Genomic DNA, 6,151 nt, shown 5'->3' with positions numbered 1-6,151 from the left:
TTGGCTCTTGAAAGAATGATGAACAAAGAGAAATGTTATTGATGATCTGAAAAATCATGAAATTGATTCTTGAAGTAAGAAAAAGCAGTGAATAGCAAAAGCTTGCGAAAAAAAAAATTTGGCGAAAAAAAATTTAATAGAAAGAAAAAGAAAAAGCAAGCAGAAAAAGCCAATAGCCCTTAAAACCAAAAGGCAAGGGTAAAAAGGATCCAAGGAGCTCTGGACACCACTAACTGGGGACTTTAGCAAAACTAAGTCACAATCTGAAAAGGTTCACTCAGTCATGTGTCTGTGGCATTTATGTATCTGGTGGTAATACTAGAAAACAAAATGCTTAGGGCCACGGCCAAGACTCATAAAAGTAGCTGTGTTCAAGAATCAACAAACTTAACTAGGAGAATCAATAACACTATCTGAAATTCTAAGTTCCTAGAGATGCGAATCATTCTAAACTTCAAAGGATAAAGTGAGATGCCAAAACTGTTCAGAAGCAAAAAGCTACAAGTCCCGCTCATCTAATTAGAATTAATATTCATTGATATTTTGGGATTTATATTATATTCTCTTCTTTTTATCCTAATTGATTTTCAGTTGCTTGGGGACAAGCAACAATTTAAGTTTGGTGTTGTGATGAGCAGATAATTTATACGCTTTTTGGCATTGTTTTTATGTAATTTTTAGTAGGATCTAACTACTTTTAGGGATGTTTTCATTAGTTTTTATGATAAATTCACATTTTTGGACTTTACTATGAGTTTGTGTGTGTTTCTGTGATTTTAGGTAATTTCTGGCTGAAATTGAGGGACCTGAGCAAAACTCTGATAAAAGGTTGACAAAGGACTACTGATGATGTTGGATTCTGACCTCTCTGTACTCGAAATGAATTTACTGGAGCTACAGAACTCTAAATGGCGCGCTCTCAACGGCGTTGGAAAGTAGATATCCAGAGCTTTCCAGCAATATATAATAATCCGTACTTTATTCAATATTAGATGACGTAAACTGGCACTCAACACCAGTTCCATGACGCGTTCCGGAGTCAAACGCCAGAAACACGTCACGAACCAGAGTTGAACGCCAAAAACATGTTACAACTTGGCGTTCAACTCCAAAAGAAGCCTCTGCACGTGTAAAGCTCAAGCTCAGCCCAAGCACACACCAAGTAGGCCCCGGAAGTGGATTTCTGCATCAATTACTTACTTTTGTAAACCCTAGTAGCTAGTCTAGTATAAATAGGACATTTTATTATTGTATTAGACATTCTGGATTGTATTTTTGATCCTGTGATCACGTTTTGGGGGCAGGCCATTTGGCCATTCCTGGACCACCATCACTAATGTACTTTCAACGGTGGAGTTTCTACACACCATAGATTAAGGGTGTGGAGCTCTGCTGTACCTCGAGTTTTAATGCAATTACTACTATTTTCTATTCAATTCAGTCTATTCCCATTCTAAGATATTTGTTGCACTTCACCATGACGAATGTGATGATCCGTAACACTCATCATCATTCTCCCTTATGAACGTGTGACTGACAACCACTTCCGTTCTATCTTAGACCGGATGCATATCTCTTAGATTACTTAATCAGAATCTTCGTGGTATAAGCTAGAATTGATGGCGGCATTCATGAGAATCCGGAAAGTCTAAACCTTGTCTGTGGTATTCTGAGTAGGATTCAGGGATTGAATGACTGTGACGAGCTTCAAACTCGCGATTGTTGGGCGTGATGACAAACGTAAAAGAATCAATGGATTCTATTCCAGCATGATCGAGAACCGACAGATGATTAGCCGTGTTGTGAAAGAGAATTTGGACCTTTTTCACTGAGAGGATGGGATGTAGCCATTGACAACGGTGATGCCCTACATACAATTTGCCATGGAAAGTAGTAGGAAGGATTGGATGAAGGTAGTAGAAAAGCAGAGATTCAGAAGAAACACAGCATCTTCATATGCCTATCTGAAATTCCCATCAATGATTTACATAAGTATTTCTATCTTTATTTTTTGTTATTTATTATTATTCGAAAACTCCATAACCATATATTATCCATCTAACTGAGAATTTCAAGAACCATAGTTTGCTTTATACCAACAATCTTCGTGGGATTGACCCTTATTCACGTAAGGTTTATTACTTGGACGACCCAGTGCACTTGCTGGTTAGTTGTGCGAGGTTGTGAAGAAAGTGCTGAGTTATAAACGTGCATACCAAGTTGAATGCCATTCTTAGAGATCACAATTTCGTGCACCAATGGGCTATTTTTTATAACTCTTTGCATTAATCTGTTTTTATCGATTTTTCATCTTGCTGATTTTGTAGAAGTCGGGCAGTGAGTTTGGTTCTCACTTGGTCGACCTTTGTAGAAATTCGGACGATGAATTCGATTTTCATCATGGTCAGGCGATGAATTTGGTTTTCACCTTGCCGACCTGTAGCTTTGTAATTGGGCAATAAATTTTTGCGTTCAGATTAATGCGTCTTGGTAGATAAACTTTGTAGAGAATCTAAAAATTTTTATTCAAGGAAAAAGTAGACATATAGGCATACAAAATATATACATGTGGGTGTTTACCCTTCTAAGTCAGGCAATTTTGCGGATCTTGGCTTGGTGCCTCGTTAAAAAACCCTTTCAGGAAAAAGAGTGCACCTTGACCTAAGATCTTTTATTACCTCCTAACTATACTGCCTTCTTAGGTTACAGGCGTGCCATGACCTTGTAGCTCTCGTCCCTCGAGTTCGGACACCCTGTAGTAGCCTTTTTCCAGTATCTCTGTGACTCGGTAGGGTCCTTTCCAGTTAGCTGCTAGCTTCCCCTCTCCTGGTTGACTTGTTCCGATATCATTTTGGATTAGGATGAGATCGTTGTTGGCAAAACTTCGCTGTACTACCCTCTGATTGTATCTTGAGGCCATTCGACGTTTTAATGCCTCCTCCCTGATCCGAGCTCTTTCCCGGATTTCTGGAAGTAGATCGAGCTTTTCCTTTTGAAGTTGGGAGTTGGCCTCTTCACTGTAGAAGATCGTTCTGGGGGATCCTTCTTTGACTTCCACTGGGATCATTGCCTCCATTTTGTAAGCCAGTCGGAAGGGTGATTCCCTCGTCGTAGAGTGTGGAGTTGTCCGATATGCCTATGGGACTTATGGGAGCTCTTTAGCCTAGCCTCTTTTTACGTCCTGTAGTCTCCGTTTTAACCCGGCTAGTATGACTTTGTTGGCAGCTTCTGCTTGTCCATTAGCCTGGGGGTGTTCTGTGGATGTGAATTGGTGCTTTATTTTTGTTCATACCCTAGGTCGAGCTGTTCGACCCGGGATGTTTACGACAAGTTGACCGACCTCTTCAGGACAGGACCATCCGACTTCTTCTCAAAGAGCTCGGCCAAATCACCCAAAAAGCCCAAAAAAGGACCCAAACAGAGGAGTACGACCCAAACCCAAAGGCAGCCCAAGCCTCGGGAGAAAAGGGCGATTTCCTTGAAGATAAGATAACTCCACTCAAAGATAAGATAAGATAAGATAACTATCTTATCTCCAGGAAGGTCATTCCCCACCATTATAAATACACTAGAGCACCCAAGTATAACTCATACTCTGATTCTACTAAAAACCTGCTTAATACCCTTGCTAACTTAGGCATCGAAGTCCCTTACAAGTACCACCACCCTCTGGTGACAAAGGATCAGTAGCATCGCCAGACCAACAAGTCGGACACGACAGCTCTGGCCGCCACGCACAAGCCAGACCCGTCATCTCCGATTAGTACAGAAGATCTCGTCCGAGATCGACCTACAGTTTTAGGTAACCCTCGAAACATTGGCACCATTTTTGAGGAACCTGGAAGTCATCCCACTATCATGGTAGATAACCTGGACAACAACCACAACTCTGATGTGGAGAACAGAACACCACATAAGAACGTGGAAGTTACACTAGATAATACTTCTCAACCTAACAAAGACAAGGACTCCCCAAGCACGGGACCCATGGAAGCACTCAAGGATCGCCTAAAACAACTCGAAAAAGAGGTTGAATATCAGTGGGAAGCCGATAAAGACCTACGAAGGGAAGTTAGGCGACACTGCGAATTAGAAGACAAGCTCCAAAAGCTCGAAGCTGATCTTAAAACTAAAATTACTCAATCCAGTCACGAGGATAATTCCCGCAAGGACCAAGACCCATTCAGCAAAGAGATCATGAAGGCCAAAATCCCAAAAAACTTCAAACCTCGCGATATGACTTTATATGATGGCACATCAAATCCTAGCCATCATCTCAGCAACTTCTGAAGCAGAATGTATCTCACCGATGCCTCAGACACAACTCAGTGTAAAGCTTTCCCAACCACCTTAACAAAGACAGTAATTAAATGGTTCGACAATCTACCCCCCAGGTCTATCTCAAGCTTTGATGACTTAGCCGAAAAGTTTTTAGCCAGATTCTCCATCCAGAAGGACAAAACTAAACACGCCCTAAGTCTACTAAGGATCAAGCAAGGAGATCGGGAAATTCTTCGTAGCTACATGGAAAGATTCAACAAAGCATGTTTGGACATTCAGAGTTTGCCAACTGCAGCAGCCATTATAGGTCTCATTAATGGCCTACGAGAGGGACCTTTTAGTCAATCCATATGAAAGAAACATCCCACATCTCTGAATAAAGTACAAGAACGAGCAAAAAAATACATCAACATGGAGGAAAACTCTCGACTAGGAGAAACTCCAAAATCTGGATTCTCCAACTCCTCCCGAGATAAAGACAAAGATTCTAAGAAAAAAGATGATCCGCATGGAGAGACGATTAAGAAATATCACAATTACACCCCTCTCCGGGTGTCTCTTATGGAAGTTTACAGAGAAGTATGCCACACGGAGAAGATTCCACCACCCCGTCCACTTAAAAGCAAAAAGGGAGGAGGAAATCAGACGAAATATTGTGAATACCATCGAATCTATGTACATCCCACCAACGAGTGCTTCGACTTGAAGAACGTCATAGAGAAATTGGTAAGAGAAGGGAGACTATATTGGTACCTAGCCAGTAAGACAGATGAGCCCAGAAATAGAAGAAGAGACGAAGAGGTTGGTCGAACATAACGACCACCTCGTACCCCAGAGAGGCATGTTCACATGATACATGGGGGATTTGCGGGAGGAGAAATCTCCAAATCATCTCGAAAAAGACACCTCAAAGAAGTATACCATGTCGAGGGAGGAGAAGAGGCACCTGACCTCCCTACTATCATCTTTACTAAAGAGGACGCAGCTGGCGTCATCTCGGGACATGACGATCCTATGGTCATTACTATCATATTGGCCAATGCTAATCTACAGCGAACACTGGTGGACCAAGGAAGCTCAGCCGACATTTTAATCAAAACAGCCTTCGACAAATGGTGCGCGAAATTGTGAACAATACTTTTCACAACTCTCATAATCCCCGGTCATGAACCCCAAAAACTTGGTGTTCAATACCATGGCATTAACACAACTTCGCACAACTAACCAGCAAGTGCACTGGGTCGTCCAAGTAATAAACCTTACGTGAGTAAGGGTCGATCCCACGGAGATTGTTAGTATGAAGCAAGCTATGGTCATCTTGTAAATCTTAGTCAGGCAAACTCAAATGGATATAGTGATAGACGCATAAAACACAAAGATAAAGATAGAGGTACTTATGTAATTTATTGGTAGGAACTTCAGATAAGCGCATGAAGATGCCTTCCCTTCCGTCTCTCTGCTTTCCTACTGTCTTCATCCAATCCTTCTTACTCCTTTCCATGGCAAGCTTATGCAAGGGTTTCACCGTTGTCAGTGGCTACCTCCCATCCTCTCAGTGAAAATGTTCCTATGCTCTGTCACAGCATGGCTAATCATCTGTCGGTTCTCGATCAGGCCGGAATAGAATCCAGTGATTCTTTTGCGTCTGTCACTAACGCCCCGCCTGCTAGGAGTTTGAAGCACGTCACAGTCATTCAATCATTGAATCCTACTCAGAATACCACAGACAAGGTTAGACCTTCCGGATTCTCTTGAATGCCGCCATCAGTTCTAGCCTATACCACGAAGACTCTGATCTCACGGAATGGTTGGCTCGTTTGTCAGACGAGCACTCGGTTGTCAGGCGATCAACCATGCATCGTGCAATCAG

This window comes from Arachis duranensis, chromosome 9, assembly GCF_000817695.3.
Source record: "Arachis duranensis cultivar V14167 chromosome 9, aradu.V14167.gnm2.J7QH, whole genome shotgun sequence".
Taxonomy (NCBI): Eukaryota; Viridiplantae; Streptophyta; class Magnoliopsida; order Fabales; family Fabaceae; genus Arachis; species Arachis duranensis.
The sequence above is the reverse complement of the archived record's forward strand: the minus strand, read 5'-3'. Positions refer to the sequence as shown.